The 22,236-nt window shown below is 45.3% G+C and overlaps 1 protein-coding gene across 5 annotated transcripts in view; it reads left to right on the top strand.

The window, feature by feature from the left end:
* The window catches only part of LOC116942314 (SLIT-ROBO Rho GTPase-activating protein 1-like), a 228,866-nt gene that overhangs the window by 62,881 nt on the left and 143,749 nt on the right, over window positions 1–22,236 (top strand). Inside the window, exon 1 of one of the 5 annotated variants that reach the window (XM_076067090.1) lies at window positions 9,010–9,194. The exons of the other annotated variants lie outside the window; for them this stretch is intronic. The gene's annotated coding sequence lies outside the window, so the exon portion shown is untranslated. Of the gene's footprint in view, window positions 1–9,009; window positions 9,195–22,236 lie in introns of those variants that run through there. 5 annotated transcript variants of the gene reach the window in all.

Here is a 22,236-nt window from a genome sequence, read left to right as displayed (position 1 = left end):
GAAAGCTTGCCCAAGCCATCACGCTCTCTCACGGTTATGCGGTGTAACAATGCCGAAGACAATGTTTAAACAAAAAAGTTGGTTATTCTCAAGATGAGCACCACTCCACGCTTGCTTGAGCAGAAGAAACACCGAATTTGTGAACTCTCCAATGGGTTTGTGGGTCCTACCAAAACCCACCGAGAGCTGTACAGCACAGCCGTGCACACTACACGGCAGTAAACACCTCCTCTGACTTCCCTGTATGAAGGCATTAATCAGCTTCGGGTTCATCCGGGGGGGGGAAAGCGTGATAAGTCATGCAATTCGATATGTTAAAGGACATTTGTATGGGGTTTTGTTCTAAGGTCCACAGTAGGATTTCCTTCAGGGGTATCCTATGGGGTTTTTCGTATGTGTGGGTGCTATGGACAGGTCACATGTACCGAATGGCTGAAAGATGGAAACCTTCTGTAATGCGATAGGTTTTTTTTTTGGGGGGGGGGGTGGGAGGGGTGTGGGGGTGCAAGGCCACAGCGTGAAGCATCTGTGAGCGCTTGTAAAAAAAAAAGAGGAACGTTCATTTAATTATTTAACTCACGCGTCAATGGAGAATTGCCTTGTGTGTTAATAATGTTCCACCATTCTGTCTTGAGTTCTATAAGGAGACAGCAGTGGACGTGATTGTAAGCAATCCCTAGTTAGTAAGGTGCACAATGCACTGTTATTCAAGAACATTGCTTTCGACCTGCAAAGCCTTTTGACCTTTTCTCAGGGCCAGATGTGTGAATGCTCACCAATTAACAGTCGCAAGTAATTACATTATTATTAACTTCCCAGAGGAGAGACCTGTGAATCTAAACAAAGAGGAGATGTATATTCTTAGCTCTTTTGGTAAAGTCACGTTGAAGGGAAACAATAAAATATATATTTATAAGAATATGAATTACTGCAGTCACGAAAGCTTTAAATCAAAGAGATGGACAGATGTTAAAAGCGTGTATTTTGGTCGTTCACTGTAGACTAATACATTATAATGCACAATACATTCACGAGAGAATACATTCCTTCTTTCCCATGAAGGAAAACAAGTAGTTTTTTATGAGGAAGACCAGAGATTTTGTACCAATTTTGTTAATGTAGCTGAGTGAATCCAATTAAACTGGGATTCATTGAAACGCATTGATTATGTATTGATTTGGCTTATCCACGTTACTCTTTCCAGTCAAATCAATCAACAATTGAAAACAATTGAAAGTCTATACGTTGATAGAAAAAAATAGCAATCTATCTACGTGACTTTACCGAAAGAACCAGAGAATATGGATTCCTGCAGTCACGAAAGCTTCAAATCAAGACTGAATTGAAAGTCTTTTGCACACGTTCAATCCTTTGCGATAAAGTCCGACACCAGTGGTGGGCAGTGTGCCTGTAATACCCATGCCTTCGCAGTCGTGTCTAGGTTTACCCGTGACCATTTTTGTTTGCCAAGTTATCCCATTGACTTTGCAAGTGGGCAGTGATGTCATACAAGGGCCTTCTCCAGGTTTCCCCTGGCTCGATATAGCAAGAGGGGTCCACCCGTGGGTCACGAGGGTTCCCCGCCATGGCCCTCGTGATGTTGGAGGTCACCCACCTCTTGTTTGTAAGCAAGCGGTGACATCACCCACCACCCCACATTTGCTGCGTTATAAATAGCAAGTGGGACATCGCTGAAACATTTCCTTTGTAAATAAAACCTTGGTACTAACAACCCAAGCATCAACTGGCTCTTGGGCTGTTTAAAACTTGTTTCAAAGTTTGTTAACGATAAGACCTCCTTTAAAGCTTTGATATATATGGAGGAGGCTTAATGTCTGCTTATCTCTTTTCGTTATTTTTATTCTCCGTAACAATCCTAATGTTTAAAGATATGGCCAGGTGTAAATAACAAACAAATTGACATGTTCGTCAATTAACTGCTTTAAAAGAATATAACATCGGTAACGTTTCAGGAAATGTCCTTCATAAGGTAAGGTGTGCCATTCCAGTATAACACTCATGACATCACGGTTGTACGTTTTAACATCACTGGTGACATTGTGAATTCAACGGTTTATTTGTTAAATTATTCTCATTAAGGAAGCTTTACACTTGTGTTACATGCCCAGTGACTCTGAACCTTGGGTAGATATGTTTAAGATAAGAGCTGTTTGTCTTTTTGACGGTTGCTTTTTTTACTTTTCAGCATTGTTTTAAATGGAAGTTTTTTTGTAATCTAGAATTGAAGCTTTCGTGATTGCAGAAATTACTATACTCAGTTTTTTTTCGGTGGATACACAATGGCTGATGACGACGATGACATAGGTCGCCAGAGAGAGTGGAACCTACCGAGTTTTCGCAGATTTTACCGTCTGCGTAAAAAATACGGTTCGGAATCTGTTGTGTAAATACAGGACTATAATTTAAATGTGTATAAACTGTTTGGTGTTTTTTTTGGACAAAGTATTGTGAAAGGGTGCTTTTTTATTCCACAGATCTTGACCCGGACGTTTTTTGCATGGGTATTTTTAAAACGTTAGTTGAGACAATGTATGTTGTTTGTCTTCTGAATTACAGCACCATTCAGAGAGGGGGGGGGGATATGAACCTTGGAGCACGCTGCCACTGGCCAATGTTGTACGTAGGGCTAGCCAGTAAAGTGTCAAGTCTGTAAAGTAAGATTACACTGATTGGCCACGTGGCTTTGGGAGACACCCAGACGGACAAACAGGATATTTCCATGGAAAATTTACTTTCTCCTGAAAACATTTTAAAATACCCTCCCTGAAACGAAGATAAGAACAAAGTTGGCTTAGAGCTAGCTCTTCGTGCGTCTCTCTCGCTTATATTCTCTGCACAGTTACACGGATATGTCATACGCCTTTTTGTTTGATAGCAGGCCCGCTCTCAACTAAGTACGTTGTCTCGTTATATTATCCCACTCGGTAGAGCAGCGACAGACTTGCATTGATTGCCACACATAAAAGAGCAATTTCGGTTCGAATGACCTTGGGGAAAATAAATAAATAAAAATTCAATGTTTTTTTGTTGGGAAGAATATAATTCACAAAGTAGATGAGAAGACGTAACCTTCTTCTAGCTGTCTCTCTACATAAAATAAATGTATTCTTTGCACAGCTCATCGGCCCCCATGGCCTTCTGGGAGTGAGTAACGTCAACAGCATTGAGTCATTCTTGGTTCTTTCGGTAAAGTCACGTAGAAGGGAAACAATAAAATAAAAATGTTAAGCAATAAAAGCATTGAGTCAATACAAGAAAACACTGGGCGGTTTTCACCGTGCACTGTTGTCTCATCAGCAGAGTCAGGCTTGCTTGAATTATATTTTAATCCGGAGAAAACCCGATTTGGCTGGCTCAGAGAAGTCGCGGAGGGAAGAGATGCTTTGAGAGAACAAACACTTCCATTAGCACCAGCCCAACGTTCCAGTGATGCTTCAACGACCAGGTGTTCCAAAGATGTGCTGGGGCAGCCCAGTTTGTGAGCCACCCCTCCATAAGGAACCCCTTCCCACATAATCACAGGATATTCCGCTACAGTGCAGAACACAGCAGTGTCCTGTGTCCAGCCACAGTAATTTTTGCCATAAATGCAAAGGGCCATTCATGTAAGGTTGAGCATTCAAAAAATGTACGTACAATTCCTTTGGCAAGAACGCATGCACACGCTTAGCATGGCATATTGTTTCCCGTGTTGGTGTACACGTTACATTAGCGGCCTTACCAAACGGTGAATACTTATTCGTAAAGACAAATATGCAAACAAACACGTGTGTGTATTTACACACACACACGACATTTTTTGTTACACGCATTTTTTGTTTATAAAACCCAGCATGACAGTTCACTTCTTACCACTGACATCGCGATGTTGTTACAAGCCAAAATGTGTTTTTCCTTTTCTTCTTGGGCTGTTCTCTGTCCAGCTGGTGAGGATTGTATCATCCTAGGGGCGTCCTGTGTTGTTCGATGGGTCTTGTATTAGTTGCCAGTGGTCCGCTATTTTCCCAGCATAGGCAGTGTTTTGTGCGGCTGTGAGTGTTTGTGATATTTTCCATTTACGGTGGCAACTACCATGCAGAGAATTACTCATCCTTTTTGTCATGCGACTATTTTTGTTTAACCTTTTGCTCAGTTGTTCAACGTGGCAATCAATTCATGCAGCCAATGACAGTAAAGTATTTTATTTGACGAGGTTGAGAGGCCTTTGTAGCGCAGTATCCTTTACAAGAGGTAGGGTAATTGTTTTTTTTTACTTACAGGCGATTGTAACATGTTATATTTTGGTAATGCCATTGTCACATAGCCTACACATGTGAATTATTGAATAGTGCCTTTAATAGAGGGTCCACAGTGGCGAGATGTTAACTCCTTTGCCTGCTATACAGGAGGTCGTGGGTTCGACCCCGACCCTGATGCCTGCTGTGTATATTGTAGTTTGCGTGTTCTCTCTCCCCGTGGATGTGTGGATTTTTCTCCGACCCCTCCTGTTTTTCCCTCCACATTTAGAATGAACATAACGCTTTTCGAGTATTTGGCTGCTTTAAATTTGATATCTTTGAGCTATCATGTATGATAGCTATCATATGTGATGGCTATCATATGCTTGTGCCACTCCCAAGTGTGTGTTTGTGTTTAAGTGCCATGCCATGCCGTATCATAGCACTTGCCTTCACGGCCTACATATTTTATATGTTAACTATCCATTGATTCATAAATGAGAATATGTACATCGTGCATGTGAGCATCACATTTTTTAAAATAATTATATGTAGATGATATGCGTTACCTTTAGGCAAATGGTGTGACAAAGCTTTAACAAACGACACCGAGCGGCATGGGGAACGGTGCAAACGAGACTGTGAAGAGGAAACGAAAAATCCATTGAATCTTTAATCCAATGACGTCCCCGATTTATAGCATTTCACTGAATTGCTGTGGGGGGTGGGGGTGGGTGAATACAGGCCTCCTGGCTACGCTACAAGGAGCCTGCGATAATGGATTTTATATGAGCAATACAGAATGTTGCGTGCATGCGTGTGTGTGGGTAGACACACACGGCAAACACCGGTGAGGACAATCTGAACCGGTCCATGGGCCTCTCTCTAGCTCGACTCAGCTTCAAATGAGTACCTGGCACGGTGTGTAGTAAATATCGCTACTGGGGAGACAAAGACGGCCGGGCGAGGTACTAGCCACCCACCCCCTCAAGTACCGTTCTGGCCTTCATAGGTCCTCGCTAACAGCACTTATCTCTACAGTCTGTGAAACGTTACATGGGGAATCTTTGTCTTTTTGTGTGTGGGCAGAGCAGTACTGCAGTGGTTTAACTATACATATTTTTTCACCTGCAAAATAACCTGAAAGTCATGTGGTGGTTAATGCACTGCACTTTCAACCCAACATCTTGATTTAATTTGATGGCCATGATATCTGCACCAGTCCTGGGCCTTCCCTCGCTTGACAGAGCCTAAACTGAGTAGCTGGTGCAATGTTTAACCATTGGAGAGACAAAGGCAGCCGGGCATGTTGCTGGCCACGACATTACTTCCTGTGCTGTTTCAGCTTCAGAAAAGTGCTGGCTAACAGCATGTGCCCTGGCGATGTGTTATAAAGGCCACATGGGGTATCTGTTTATTTTAAAGTCACATACTCTGTGTTTGGAGAACGGTGGTGTGGAGTGGTTAGTGCACTGCCCAACAATCCGAGTGACCTAGGTTGGATTCCCGAGCATGCACAACATCAGTAGCAAGGGGTAACTGAACCTGTATTGGGTCTGGCCAAAGTTGACTCAACTTTAAGTACCAGGTTTGAATAGTTGTCCTTGGTGAGACACAGAGGCGGTTAAGCTTGGTGCTTGTCACACCACCCCTTCCTGTACAAATCTTCTCGTTTATAGCACGTACTCTATGATCTACCATGTAAGACTGAACGCTTTTGTGAGTGCGTGTAGGGTATTTTATGCGGTGCGTTTGTGTGTGGGAAGTGCTCGTGAGAGTGACTGGATGTTTGTGTCAGTGTTTGTACGGGTGTGCGTTTGGACGCTTGTGCGTTTGTGCGTGCGGATGAGCTCACCCCTTTTGTTTGACTTGCGAATGACGATTAAAAAAAAACTTTAAATCTGCCTTGTAGAAAATACTAATGTATTAATAGGCAGATAATTGTGTGTGATTTTAAAATTGAAGATAACAGATATTGTACTCAAAATCATTTCTACGTGTGATGTATTTGCTTTGCTTTAATTCAGCATTGAGCTCTCCTTGTTTCTTAATAACTTATTTCGTGTATTTCTTTATCAGTGTCGAGGCGCGGCGTGAAGCTTTCTTTCCATGGCAGATATCCCCTGATATAGCCGGAAGCACATTTCTTAATGGGTGACGTGCGGAATTATACAGCATGCTGCGGGTCTGTAAAGCCCTGTGGTCACTCGTATTTAATGCAGCGCAGGTCAGCGGCTAACACACTGTGCTCTCAAACCGGTGGTTTCTATTTCCGACCCAAGGTGAGCGTCAGTGGCAAGCCCATGGCAGATGCCGATACCTGATGCAAAAATGGAAAATTAAAACCTCTCCAGCGGTGTGCGACTGTGGCCATTCAGGACAGAGACCGTACAACGTCCGACGACGCAATGCCCGATCCACACATACGAAGGAGACATCACGGCCGTGACACGGCGACGCACTGCGCTGCTCCTGACGCGCGCTTATCTGGCTTGACCACCTGGATGTGAAATTGTAGTTGTTGCTCTGCATCTACATCAGCTGTACGGAAGAAGTGGCACGCGATATCTGAACCGATCCTGGGCAACCCACTTCACCAACCCACTTCACCAACCCACATCGAGCAGCGTGCTAAAGTATGGTCGCAACAGCCCTCGTGGCCAACATAGATTGAAACCTCATTTCTTTTGAGCTGCTTTTTGTGTTCAGTTTGTTGTCCAGTTCCCCCGCACCTCCAATTAGCACGGTTGGCTACGTACGGTGTGAACCAAGTTCAACATACATACATGGTACCAGGAGGCCTTCATCCTGCAGTGAATTGACAAAGTACTAAAAAAAAGAAATATATCATAAAATAATAAATATTAGTAAACTTGCATCCTATACTGTGAGTTACTGTATTCTTAGGGAGGCATTTATCCAGCGGTGGACTGACAATGGGCTGCAATTTTATATTATATTTAAGCTTATGAATAAGTCCTTGAGGGAGGCCGTGTGAAATCTTTGCCAGTATGTGGTGGGTCAGTGAAGTTTTTTTTTCTCTTGTCGCTGTCTTCCAAATGTCAACCTAATTAACTCACAGAGCTTGACTGAATTAAGACCATCACCTCTACAAACTCAATAACCCGGTGCTACCACGTGTGTCTGAATGGGATTTAAACTTGGAATCAGCAAGCGACTCTGCCCTTATTCGTCACGGACTTTAAGCCTGTGAACCAACCCTACAACATTTCCTGCCACCTTCTCTCCTACCACTGTACTCCCTCATGTTAAAGAGGATTCTAAGGCCCAAACCCCTCCTTGCTTTGATCGTCAACTGCGTCAGGATTTCCCACGTGGCGATGTGGATATCTCATGCACACGTGGCGATGTGGATATCTCATGGACACGTGGCGATGTGGATATCTCATGGACACGTGGCGATGTGGATATCTCATGGACACGTGGTGATGTGGATATCTCATCCACATCGCCACGTGTGGATATCTCATCCACACGTGGCGATGGCTCATAGACGTATTCTTGGTTCTTTCGGTAAAGTCACGTAGAAGGGAAATAATAAATAAAGAAAACAATAAAATTCTCACGACTTTTCGATTGCAGCACAAGCAATCATCATCAGGTGTGGTTTTCACACCTGATGATGATTGCTTTTGATGCTTGTGTTGCAATCGAAACGTCGTGAGAATTTTATTGTTTTATTTATTTATTATTTCCCTTCTACGTGACTTTACCGAAGGAACCAAGAATATGAATCCCTGCAGTCACGAAGGCTTTAAATCAAAATCGAACGCATCTCGCACAGTCGTTCCGTGCATTCACTTCTTCCCAGCGGGACGGCTAAAGTTAATTCCGCATCCGTAGCCGTGTTCTTGACTGGCTCTCGAAACCCAGCCTGCCCTTGTGAATGTTGCAATTTCCATAGAGCAGTAGAAGAAGTTATTCCTCACATAAGCAAGCCGTGTTCAAAACCGCGTGAAGTTTGTTAACCGCTGTGATCTCTTGTTACCGGTGCGTCTTGTGTGTGTGTGTGCTGTATTGTGTTTACATTCATAATTTTATTGGCGTGCGGTGAGTCTGGCCTGAATTAGGTGCTCGCCAAAAGAACTTGGCACACTGCTACATTCCCATTGACAAAGGCTTGACTCTTGCTTATTGCCGACTGCTGAATTGGTGTATAACCATGGTCTGTTGTCTCCAAGATCAACCATGCCCAAGATGAGTCCTTGATCGCAATGTGCTTCCCTGACGTCATGAATGGGGAGATAAATGTGGTCAGCTGTGGTTTTAAGTTGCACCACATCACCACGTCCTTGTTGGCTTTAACAGGGCTTGTGTTAACAGCACAGCAAGTGCTGTTAGCACGTTCCCATTCACTCCACAGTGCATTCTTACATTTAAGCCATTGTCTCCTTTGGTATGTGGTGTGTCTGGGGAGCGGTAGTGTAGTGGTTAGGGCGCTGCGCTACGAACCTGGCGAACCGAGTTCCAATCCCGCTCGTGGCTGACATCAGTGGCGAATATAGGAATCGGTCCTGGGCATCTCCTAGGTACGCTCGGCATTAAATTAGAACCTGGTGTGATGTGTAAACATCGCCACTAGGGAGACAAAGGCGGCCGGGCGTGGTGTTGGCCACCCCACCCCCTCGTGTGCCACAGTGCCGGCCTTCATAGGTGCTCGCTATAACAGCACTTGCCCCTACAGTCTGTTAAGGCTACACGGGGGATCTTTGTCTTTTGTCTTTTGTTTGCTGGTGCATCTCTATGGGAGCATATTCCGGCCGAGCCATCCAGTGGGTGAAGGCCGTAACAAAAATCCCCGTGGAGCGAACGGTGCAGGAAGGGCGAGCTCTGGCCTCAGCGCTGCAGAGGCGCCCCGAAAACAAGTGGCCGTCGTTGGAGAAGAAACCCTTGGCGTTGTCTTCCGCTCGAGCAGCTCGCGCGCATCCACCCGCAGTGAGCGCCACTCCTTTCATCGCAGCTACGCACTGGCAGCAGCGCCTAGCTGTAGGCGTGCGCAGTACATTCGGTGCATTGTGTTGATAAACACCGCAGTTAAGTAAGTGGATGTCACGTGCTGATGCACTCAAGTTTGTGTGTGTGTGTGTGCGCGCGCGCGTCTCTGAGTGTGTACACTTGTTGGGAGAAAGATGCAACCCACAACTGACCGGTGTGGTGGTGAAGCATGGTCAAGCAACTCCCATTAAACATGATGGCGCAGAGAGGCCTTCATCAAGCACTGAAGAACCGTCATTGCCTGAAACGTCGCCTATGATATTTGTTTTATATTAAGACAGCGCTATTGATTGTTAAGATAATAGTGGATTGACAAAGCTTATTATTATTATTAGAATGATAAGATAAATGTCTTGAACATTTACAACTTTGTCAAATTTTGCATGTATAGCAACTGTTGAAAAGTTTTTTAAGTCAGCATATTCCAAAATTGTGTATTGGGTCCTTTAAAAATAACCCACTTTGACGGGCGAGAGTGACGAATAACCGCGTCAAATTTAACATTTGTAAATCGGGCACGTGCGAGGCAACCTCTGCTGTCTATATTTGCAACTCGCGGCCCAAAAGGCCGATAGCTGTGGTAGAGCAGAGCAGCGGGGTTGTTGGAAAGCAGCAGAACCACATTAAATTCGGTGGAAAGTTCAAATTCCTCTCAGGTTGCCCCCAGAGCTTCTGTGCCTTAGGAAAATAATTCTGGAGTGCCTCATTCCCTTCACAAGAAACGTTAAGCCACAGGATTTGTCATCTTGTCGAAAGTTCCACCTACACACGCCCTTAGAGTGGGCAGTGTCAAATAGCAAAGTTATTGCACCGTTGGTGAGAAATCACCTTGCTACTGAAATAAGCCTCGTATAAATCAGTGCGTAAGTACACAGCATCAGGGAATATGATGGAATGCCAGTGGTGAATAACTCAATAGATTTGCACACAGTGTTCAAGTGTAATGCCGTATTTTTTGTAAACTATTTTATTGTATTTTCAACCACTTTTCGGCTAAGGGGCCGTGCCGTCCATAAATGACGTCACGCGATTCTGGACGATTTTTGACGCCCCCGCCCCCCCCCCCATCGTCACACGGCGTCACAAAAAGTCAGACCTTAAATATGACGTCACAAAGCTCTGCCCCCCCCGCCCCCTATTTAATGTGGCGTTGCACTCTGATGTTGTAGGAGAAAACATTTATTAAAAAGTCTATTTCATTAAGTAGAACGTGTTGTTGTCTATATTTTTTTCCTGATGACGATTGCTTGTGTTGCGATCGAAACGTCGTGATATTTTTTATTCACTTGATTTAAAATTGTATTATTTAATTGGTCTATCTACGTGACTTTACCGAAAGACCCAAAGAATATAAAAATAATAGTTGTCTCTCTTGATTGTTTTTTTATTGATCATTATGACGAATAGAATAGAAAGTCAACAACACGTGCATAATTTTATTGGATGTATATTCTTATGTTGTACAGACATAGCAATATTCACAAAGGTAGATTATAAAAAAAACGAAACTAAACTAGTTTTTATTTACCAGGTAAGGCCCACTGAGCTATGTAGCTCTTTTTCAGAAGTGACCTGGCCACAAATGATAACTCAACAAAGTGGCTTACCACGTGGAAATTTATATCAGCCAAATATTCTAAACGCATGTTGATTCTAAATGTGGAGGGAAACACCAGAGGACCTGGAGAAAAATCCAGGCGTCATACTGACATACTGTACATTCAAGGCTGAGTTAACCTAGGGGAGGACCAGGACAAGCTCAGATACTATATCAAATGCCACTGTTGTGGTGTAGGACCAGAAACTCTTAGGTCAATTGTATCACGTTGCACTCATCACTGTGCCACCACTCCCCACACCACCACGCTCGCACTGCTTAATTGTCACCCACGAGCGACAGGCAGGCTTATTGAGCAACCTCAATAAGATAGCGACACGTGCCGATTGGAGGCAGTGCCCTAAAGGAAATGCTCGTAACGTTGAGTTATATGTGATCTTCCTGTTGTCACGGTCCTCTTGGATGGCTTTCCGAGCTTTATGCTTTCGTAATTTTCTTACGTCCCACGCCCGTGCTTCTCTCGCATCTCTTCTACATTGTACAGGACTGTCTCGTTTCCCCACGGGGGTCCCAATGTCCCCCCAGCTCCACCACGGCCATATGAGTTGCCACCAGATAATATGCGCATTTGTGAGCACGGCTCTTATGTGTTTTTGGTTGTGTGGTTTTTATTTTTTTTCCCCCACTCCGAGTGCATGTGTACATGAGCGTGCATGTAGTGATGGAGCGGTGGCCTAGTGATGTAGCGCGCTGCACTACAAATCCGGCAACCCCCGAGTTTGATTTCTGATCATGGTCAATATCAGTGGCAAATATCTGAACCTCACCGAGGCCCCCTCCAGGTCGACTTGACCTCAAAGGAGTACCTGGTGTGGTGCGTAAACATCAGCATTGGGAAGACAAAGGTGGCCGAGCATGGTCCGGGCCACACTAACCCTTGTGTGCCGTACTGGCCTCCATAGGTGCTCGCTAATAGCATTTGCCCCGACAATCTGTATGGCTTCATAGGGGATCTTTTTCTTTGTGCTTATCTGTGATGACCCCTTTGTACATTCTTGAGACGTGGTTGTATTTAGATGCTAGTTAGAGTTCACGTGTCGTAGTATTAGTAGTAGCAGCAAAGGCTATCTTAACTGGTTATGGGCATTTCCTTGGTCAATTGATGTCATTAACGAGTACGTGCTATATATGAGTCTGCAGTGTAAATAGAGACCATCGGGGGATATACAAAAGTGGCCACGCTTTGCTGCTACGCATTACACTACACTATTCCACAATTTTTTTGTTTACCAGGTAAGGCCCACTGAGCTGTGTAGCTTATTCAGAAATGATCTGGCCACAAATGATAGCTCAACGAAGTGGCTTACCATGTGGAAATTTATATCAGCCTAATACCCTTAACACATGTTTCTAAATGTGGAGGGAAAACCCGGAGACCCGAATCCACGTGACTGCGGGGAGAGCGACGTGCAGACTCAAAATATACAGACGTCAGGCTCAGGATTAGGCCTCGGCAAGGCAAGGTAAAAACAACGAGCCTACCTTTACCATAACTTTTACCTTACCACAATTACATCACTCTACCCTACCTTTTACCCTTCAGCAGGTATGGTAAAAGGTTAAAAGCAACGAGCCTACCTTTACCCTACCTTTTACCCTTACCCCATACAAATTACCCGATTACAGGGTAATTACTGGGGTACTACACATGAAAAAGGTTTATAACAGGTAAATGCTAGGTAGAGCGCTTTATTCATATAGAATACTCTCGATTATTCCAATTTTACACGGTTTATTTTAACTCACTCTCTCTGTCTGTTGTTGTATCCTCAAATCTTGTAACTCAATTTTAACCCACTTCCCAATGTGTTTTCGACTGCAAACTTGTTATACTTATGTCATACTGATGACAATACTATATTCTATCATTAAAAATTTAATAAAAAATATTTTTAAACATTATTTTTCATGTTATGTTTCGTCTTGGGTCTAATTGTCCACTGTCAACTCACGTTGGCTGTGATTGGCCACAGTCCTTTACGTTGTGGCGAGCTTCGGGGCCACTTCCTGGAGTCGTGGAGTTCTTACATTATACTAGTACGGTACATTTCATAAAAGCGTGTTTAAAAAAAAAGTTTTAAAAATATATTACTTATTAAATGGAGGCCACTGACTGCACCACGGAGCTTTTAGCGGTAAACAAGGCACCTTATTTACCGGGTTAATACTTCGCGCTACCTTTACCCTACCGGGTAATCCTTCCGAGCTACCTTTACCCTACCCCTTGGCATGTCGACGCCTTTACCTTTAGCCTTTTACCCGGTAAAAAAGGTAAATTTCCTTACCTTGCCGAGGCCTAGTCAGAATCGAACCCACGACCTCCTGTATACCAGGCGAGAGAGTTAACACCTCGCCACCGTGTCTCCACTCCACCTACCAGCCATGTGCCTTGATAGGTGCTAATTTATAGCACTAACCCCATACACTGTCCAAGGTGGAGTAGGGGATGCTTGTGTTTACACGCATCACACAGGCACGAACATTTTGATGGCCATGCACAACACCAGTGGCAGTAGCAGTGCTTTGGTGATTAGCACACTGTGCCAAGATTCCAGAGGCTATTTGACCCAGCTTAAAAAAAACTTGCACTTCCCCTAGGTCGGCTCAGCCTAAAATAAGTACCTGTTTGCCATATGGCACTTGTGTCAGCATTAAGTGGGGACATAAGTGAACTGGCATGATTATGGCCACACGGCTGTTCTGTGTTTTGTGCCAGCCTTAATAGGTACTTAGACTGCTTACTTACAACACTTTCCCGACAGCCTGTGGAGGCCTAACAGAGGAACTCGGTAATTTTTGTTCTTTTATGTGCATGTGTGTTCTTCTGGGAGGCAGGGAGACTTAGAGGGGGAGTGCGAAAAGGGAAGGAAATGCTATTTTTGCTCTCAGGAAACGTCCCTGACCGGGTTGTCGTACCTTTCCTGCATCCTTATTACTGCCACTGTTGCTGTGTGAGCTCGCAGGCCTGTGTTGTGACCCACCGGTCTTTTTGTTATGGCTTGGCAAATCGTAATACAATGTATTATGTAGGCGCGTTGAACTTCTTTCACAGCGGACGTAGCCAACCGCGCTAAAATTAAGCGCGTAGCAAATAACAGATACGTGCATTTATATCGATTCGCACATACAAAATCGTTTATTTTGTTTAAACAGGTGAGAACTCAAGATACCAGGATAGTCCCATTTCCAAGAGTGACCAGGGGTATTGTTCTGCCAGTGGGAGGCGATTGCTATTTATAAACCCGATTGAGTAATTTGTGGGGTAATTTTCAAATTAGGAAAATGTCACCCTTGCCACAGGCACACACAACATGGGGGGATCTTTCACGTCCACTGTGCAGCAGATGGCTCGTATTATTATGATCATTAAGCCCGCAGTTGTTAATCAGGGCGGCCGCTGTATTTGAACCGTGGACCTCTGCAACAAGCGGCGAACGCGCTACGTTGGGCCCCGTCAACGCCGCCTCGATGCAGAGGGACGTGCATTGAATCAAAACTCTGTGCTAATGTTTCATGCTAAAGGAGCAAACTGAACTGTACGAAACAAGACGAACATTTGAATCTGGAAAAATGTAAATAAGATGGTCAAGATCAGACGAGTTAATTGTTGGGTCGAATCGTGACGCCAATTCGTGATAATTAATTAAATAATTTGTGGAAATCGACGACTTGATTGATTCGTAAACTCACGATACATCCATCTAATTGTTCGTGTTAAGAATTGATTAACTTCCATTCGCATACATTGTTGTTTTTAATGGAGTTTAGGTGCCCTCTGCGGTTACTGGAAGCCGCTACATTTACCAAAACAGAAAAATGATCGATTCCTCCGCGTGATTCTTTGAATAAAGTTGCAACCACAAATCACACGGAGTCTTGAGGCCTATTTTCAGGGTGGTCCTGCTTAGGATGTTTGGGCAAATACTTTATAAAGTATATTATTTGTCTACCTGTATAAAGCCCACATCCTGTACATGCGGAGATTACTTCCAATAACAAAAACTGATCAATTCAGCAACCTTTTTTTATCTGCTGCACTGCCATCTACTGGCCACCTCAACGTCCCACACATTTAATGATTCCTTTGTGATCCACCAACCGGGCGTTTGGGCGGTAGCGCATTCGTCACTTGTTGGAGGGCTTCAGCGCTCGAATCCGGTAGGTCGCCCTAGTTATTACAGTGCTGTACTCCGGGTGCATTAACCATAAACTGTGCGATTTGTGCTTCACAGTGGATGTTAAACATCCACTGACGCCATTCGGAACGTGTAGGCCATTGCCTCACGGTCCGAGTATTCCAAATGAAATATATTTTTACCCGTAATTTATTGGGCCACATCACCGTTCTGTGGTGAAACTGCTGCAGACTCTTTCTGTGAAACAAGCTCCTCTTCGTAGTAACCTTGCAATTGAAGAATGGCACATATACCAGATGCACTTCACTATTTTGATCGAAAGTGCTGCATTAAAGGCAATCACTGCCAGTAATAAAGAGGCACAATTGCGGGGTGTGGCCGAGGCATTTGGCCAATTGTGGTCTACCATTTGCGATAATTTCGCTTTTATGAATGAGTCAAAAGCACCGAAACTTCTTTATGAAAAACGTGAAACATTCAGTGCAGCCATTGTTGTTCTGTAGGCTGCATCTGATTTAGGGATTCCAAGAATAAACAAACAGGGTGCTCTCGTTGCATGTTATTGCATGTATATAGGCCACCGGCAGAGCAACATGTTTTATTGATTGTAACACAACAGGACGGTGTTTGCTTGTGATCGGCTTTTTCGCTGGCTTCACCTTGGCTGAAAACTAAAATCACAGGAAAGGCATTACTTTACGTCCAGTGCTGCTTAGTAAAGGCGCAGCCTTGCAATGTCTTTCTCACGCCACTGCTGACAGAAAGGCCTCCGCTAGAGGAAGTTCTCGAGAGTACATCCAAAGGGTAATTTGGCCTACTCTTCCCTAGTGGCTAGACGTCCTGAAATAGTTGGGAGCACACACACTTTACCCACCACATGCAATCTGCCAATTTGGTTAACTTTGGTTGTACCCATTTATACTGCTGGGTTGACAGTGGTGGGTGTGATTTAAGAGACTTTTCCCATTCTCTCAACTACTGTTGAGAGAATCTGGTTTGCAAGTCCAGTGTGCTGACCGTTACACCACGGCAGAGTGGTGGTGTAAGATTTCACATATGTGCAATCCTGATGGCCCGATTATTTTTTTCTCAGCCATGCACAACACTAGGGATGATTGTAATCTGAACCTGGCCTGGCCGTAACCTGGGTTAGCTAGCTATGAAATTAATAGGAATGCAATAAGAGCATCTAACACCACTGTATTAAAAGCTAACTGAAATGTGGTGTCTTCATGACAATGATTTGTTTTTCGATAGAGCACCCTCTTTTACACTGGGGCGTCTGAGTTTTTTTTACACGAGATTGGTAACTTCTGATCTCAACACATCTGAAAGGGCACCCCCAGTGGCAGCTGTCCCTGTGGGGCACGAGGTGACTCAGCACCTGGCCTACAAGCGGGCATGAGTCTGGCTGTAAGGGGCACTGATTGCTGTGTATAATCCCAATTGAGTAATCTGATATATGTACATGAGAACTGCTCTTATCTGCAACAGCGTGGGGAGACAATATCACGGATCCCATTATCCATGGGGTTATCTACAAACGTAAACCACTAATTTATAGGGAAAAATAGGTGGATAATTGCAGTATGAAGAATAGACACACAAATAACAGGCAGACCTTGCATCTCCCACGGATAATAGTCACTGGTAATCGGGTCGCAGATAAGAGGAATTCTCTATGCTTTGCGCCTGTATTAAGTACAAAAACTTGCAGCGTGTGTAGGGGCTGTATTACTATGCATACTGTAATAAAAGCAGCAATTATCCCATGTATTAAATATTGAGCACATTATTATACTCTTTGCTTCTTTCGGCAAAGTCACACGTGACTTTACCGACAGAACCAAAGAGTATGGATCCCTGCAGTCACGAAAACTAAAAATCCACATTATTAAAGCTGTGCAAGCAATAGTTGCACAACACACATTTTCCGCAACCCTCCCTCTTCGTTGAATAGTTTCGTTTGTGTGTGTGATTACATTCGTGGCACGGTCAAAATGTTTTCTTTTTCTCCAAATTGGAATGCAAAAAAATATGTAAAACATGCAGTGAGCACGTTTTCCTCGAATTTCGAACGTAGCAACCCCTAGCGTAAATGCACTTACCATACGAGCGTCCGTAATGTTGTGGTTTAAAAAAAAATCGTATTTACTCTGCTTGCGGCTGCATATTTAATATTTTATTCTCATTGCATTACATATTTGCATCATTGCATCATTTAGTCAGCTGTGGATGAGACGTTGGATCGACTGACCCCTATCATAAGAATGTGGAAATTTCCGCACTGTGAAATGTGTCCGGTGACAAGCGGTGCCTGAGGCCTACATGAGCAGGGATAGACTTCTCTTTGAAGAGGACACAACAGTACTCTCTTAGGTCTATTCTCTTAATGGGGAATTCGTCGCAAAGTTTATCAATAAATAAGGAGCAGATGAACCTTTTCTCAGTTTTCCTGAAAACAAACTTCTTTTCTCGAATGCCCATACGGGGAGGGTTCTCCAGATTCCCCCAACACGTCAAAATAATGTACTCCTATTATTGGACAACATTATCCCTGCCGTCTTTTTTATCGGCTATTTCCCCCCCCCCCCCAACAAACAATATTGAGCCCATCTGTTTGCGAGCAAATGGCGCGGTGGACTCTTACCTTCGTCTGGTACCACTCGCCTGCCTTCCATTGCTCCAGCGTGAAGGTGACGACGTCTCCGAGGTTTGTTGTCCCCGAGCCCCTGTGTGTGTTTTTGTTGCCTGGTGGTTCTTCATCTGAATGGATCCATCACAATGTGCTGGCTGTGTCTGCAGCTGTTAAGTTGCATCTTTTCAGAAGGGCATTATGATATTTAAGTGTATTTCCCCCACATCCCCGATTAGCACGTCTGGCTACGCATCTGGATATGTACGGTGCGAAAGAAGTTCAACGTACATACATCTCGACGCTATCTCAACTGGACTGGCACTGTTGACAGGAGCATGATTTTGGAGTCATGTTCCCTCGACCTGGTTGTTTTGTCCAGTATCCTTGATGGGATGATACACGTATGCACAGGGGTCATGACATCTTTGTTCTTCTGTTCAATGACTTTCGCAGAGATGGTCAAAGGATGGAGCAAAAGAATCGTGACACCATTGACTTTTCAGCTAATGTATATTCTGTATTGAAATCATAGTTGCTGACCATAGGCCAGAAGGCCCCAAAACACCAATTGGACAAGCAACACACAGCGCTGTTAACGTCGCAAAAAGATGAGCGCTAATACGTATCTTTAATTTAACAAGGTTATGCGAACTTGGGAAAAGAGATGATGGGAGAGAATTCCAAAGTCAAGCAATGCGGGTAAAGGAGCAGAAATAAGTGTTTTGTCCCACGGAAAGGTTGGTGGAACACATTATCGCTAAGATGAAACAACGAGTCTGGTTGAGCGAGTCCTCAAGATGGGAGAGGGAATCAATAAGTGATGGTTCAGAGTGCGAATTCCTTTTGTCGTGGCATCAAGCTAGAGCCTCTTCATCCTCAGCCAGCCTTCAATCCTGGGATTGACCCTTTCAGTAAAATACATAAATAACTAGATACGAGAATTACATTTTCTTAAGTCAGTCATCGATAATTGTCCAGAGCATCTCAACTCTACTTTAAAACTGTCGTTTGCACACTTCACAGTCTGACTTAACTTTGCAGATGAAATTATGTCATCGATAAATGCAGTAAAATTAATACTGGCAGCTAAATAATTCTTCATGCAAGGCGAGTGAGACATGTTCACTGATGTGAAGCAGGGATACACCATGACACTGGCAAACGCAGAACAAGGTCTTCGTGTAGGGTTAATCCCTGCCAAGATATGTAATTTTGTTTGTAGTAGCGGTTTCAGGATGAGCTTAAACACAAATTTTTACTAAAGCCAGTAGCAGCACAGTGACTGAACAAACATTTACCAAGTCCCTTTTTTAAAGGTGCAAAAGTCACTGTGGGGTTGCCGTTAAGTCGCAAGAAGTTGTTTTGGCTTCACGCTCCGACGCATTACGCTGTCATCAAACAACTCTCCGAATAGCTAACCAGAGAGGACATGCCTTTCTGCCCTGCGCTGCTGCGCTACTCAAGCCCGGGGTCATGAGTCGGTGCTGCAAGTGCGTGCGTGCACGGGTGCGTGCGTGCGTGCATGCGGAATTTCCCCCGAACGTGTGCACACGCACGTCCCGCACCTCCCGCAGTATTCGTGCGAGCGCTGCCCCGCGGCGTGGGCGTGCGACACTCGAGCCAGGGAGCCTGCGAGCTCGAGCCAGCGTGCTCCAGCCAGCGAGCTCCAGCCAGGGAGCCAGCGTGCTCCAGCCAGCGAGCTCGAGCCAGCGTGCTCCAGCCAGCGAGCTCCAGCCAGGGAGCCAGCGTGCTCCAGCCAGCGAGCTCGAGCCAGCGTGCTCCAGCCAGCGAGCTCCAGCCAGGGAGCCAGCGTGCTCCAGCCAGCGAGCTCGAGCCAGCGTGCTCCAGCCAGCGAGCTCCAGCCAGGGAGCCAGCGTGCTCCAGTCAGCGAGCTCGAGGCAGGTAGCCTGCGAGCTTGAGCCAGCGAGCTCCAGCCAGGGAGCTCGAGCCAGGGAGCTCCAGCCAGCGAGCTCCAGCCAGGGAGCCAGCGAGCTCGAGCCAGGGAGCCTGCGAGCTCCAGCCAGCGAGCTCGAGCCAGCGAGCTCCAGCCAGGGAGCCAGCGTGCTCCAGCCAGCGAGCTCCAGCCTGCGAGCTCCAGCCAGCGAGCTCCAGCCAGCGAGCTCCAGCCAGGGAGCCAGCGAGCTCGAGCCAGGGAGCCAGCGAGCTCGAGCCAGGGAGCCAGCGAGCTCGAGCCAGGGAGCTCGAGCCAGGGAGCCAGCGAGCTGCAGCATCCAAGCTTGAGCCAACGAGCCAGGTGGAAGTGGCGTGGCCCAACCCAAGCGATTGGGACCGCACACTTTTGTGGTTTTGGCAAAGTACGGTGGTGGCGCGAGAACCCCTCTAACGGTGTCCGAGGGTTGAATGCATGGGCGTTCATCATGATGAGATGCGCGCTTTGTGGTGGTAAAAAATAACAATCAGTCTACGTGATTTTACTACTCATAATCTGCTTTGATGCAGCGCTCATCTCTCGTTTTTACAGCAATTTGCTAGTGGTGAAAAACGTCCTCATTCCTATGGCAGAGGGTGAGTTCTTCAATAGGATAAACCACTGTCCACTTCCCCACAAAATTATACTCATTTTAGTAAGCCTGGAAAGGATGATGGGCTGAGTTAACTCTCCCGGCCAAGGATTTAAAGTCTTCCTATTGCGAGCCACTCAATCTTCCGCTGAGCCACCCGGCCGGATGGTTGGTGCTGCATCAAAATTTGGGCTCAAAGTGTCTTCCTGACCAGAGGAGCCATGGGATGGTTGGTGCATATCTCCACTGCCAAGCCCCTGTTGCTAGTGGTTTAAATTCCACATGCATACGACCAGTGGCTCGTCTGTACATGATTACAAGTTGTTCATCAGCTGTTGAACTTCCACAAGGTGGTATTAATTTGAATGACCTTGGAGATATGGTGTTTTGGGTCGACTCCCAACTGGGAATTAATACTCGCAAGCTTCTCGTTGGCAAATCGAGCTCTGTCACAGTATCAGCTGGCTGGATGCTTCATACTTGGTTAATGCCTCATAATGCAATACAATTAGGATTAATATGGCATATAAATATGACTGCATCTCAAGACATCGCTGCACAGGAAGCAAGTATATTTATTTTTAGAGAGAGAGAGGGATCCAGTCATTGGCAGAAGGAAAAAGGAAGTCATGAGCCCAGACTTGAACTGGAGACGGGAGTCAATAGCACAGATGGCTGGGGGAAGGGAGTTCCAGACTGTTTACTTCTGCCACCTTGTGATTTCTGTTTTCTCTTAGCAGTGGCAATCAAAGGATGGTATGTCGATCATGAGTGAGCCATTTTGGGCAAGTGTTTTAAACATCTAATAATTACCCACGGCTGAATATGGGGGGTGGTGGCACCATGGTTAACGCAATCCACAATAAAACTGGCATCCTGGGTCTGTTCAGATATCACTTTACTGCTGCTGTCAGCCCTGGCCAGGACTATAACTCACGTTTGCCAGGTTCATGGCACAGTGTGCTAATTACTGCGCCACCACTCCCATCCGACCGAGTCTCCATATAGCAGCTGTATTATTTCACGCACATTTTTGCCTTGCCCCGGTAACACTGCACATGTGAATGTGGTTTTTTTTATTAAAAAAAAGAGTTTGTTTAAATATAATCTCCGCTGTAATGATAGGAAGTTACTGCAATAGATCCTCGAGTCGGATAATGACCACGCGGGACCGCTTGATTTGATTGTTTTGTTTAAATACAATAATACACCTCGTCCTAACATCACAGAAACTTATTTTGTACACCGCCAGACCCTACGCATTTCACTCTCGGCGTGTTTCCTCGTGCCAGAAAAGGCCACCACGGGAAAAAACAAGTAATATTTAAAAATACTTTTTTTTTAAACACGCTTTTATGAAACGTACTAGTAGTAATGGCAGAACTCCACGACTCCAGGAAGTGGCCCCGAAGCTTGCCACAACGTAAGGGCACTGTGGTGATTTACAGCCAACGTGAGTTGAGCGTGCACAATTAGACCCAAGCCTGAAAGAAACATCTAACCTATAAAAAATAATGTTTAAAAATATATATTGTTTATGATAGAATATAGTATTGTCATCAGTATGACATAAGTATACCAAGTCTGCAGTCGATACACATTGGGAAGTGGGTTAAAATTGAGTTACAAGATTTGAGGATACAACAACGACAACAACAATCGACGACAACAACAGAGTGAGTTAAATGAAAGCGTGTAATAAACACATTCCTGCGGAGGGAGCTGGTAGGAACGTTGGGTTGCTCGGTCAATGGCAGCGTGGTGTATTCCGCAAATATGCCCGACTGTGAGGGCGGGCACAAGCCGGCGTGAGGAGGTTAAACGTTGAGTTTTATAAGGGCACCACGGGGTGACCAGCCCCTCCCCCCACCCAGCCCCTCCCCCCACCCAGCCCCGCCCTCCCCACCCTCCCAGCCCCGCCCTCCCCACCCTCCCAGCCCCGCCCTCCCCAGCCTCCCAGCCCCGCCCTCCCCACCCTCCCAGCCCCGCCCTCCCCACCCTCTCAGCCCCAACCTCCCCACCCAGCCCCAAACTCCTCGAACCCGGGTGGGCGGGTCCGTAGGGCAGC

This window comes from Petromyzon marinus, chromosome 14 (genome assembly GCF_048934315.1).
Source record: "Petromyzon marinus isolate PM22_M1 ecotype Great Lakes invasive population chromosome 14, UKy_Petmar_22M1.pri1.0, whole genome shotgun sequence".
NCBI lineage: Eukaryota > Metazoa > Chordata > Hyperoartia > Petromyzontiformes > Petromyzontidae > Petromyzon > Petromyzon marinus.
Note: the sequence above shows the minus strand (reverse complement) of the source record. Positions and strands in the feature narration are given on the sequence as shown.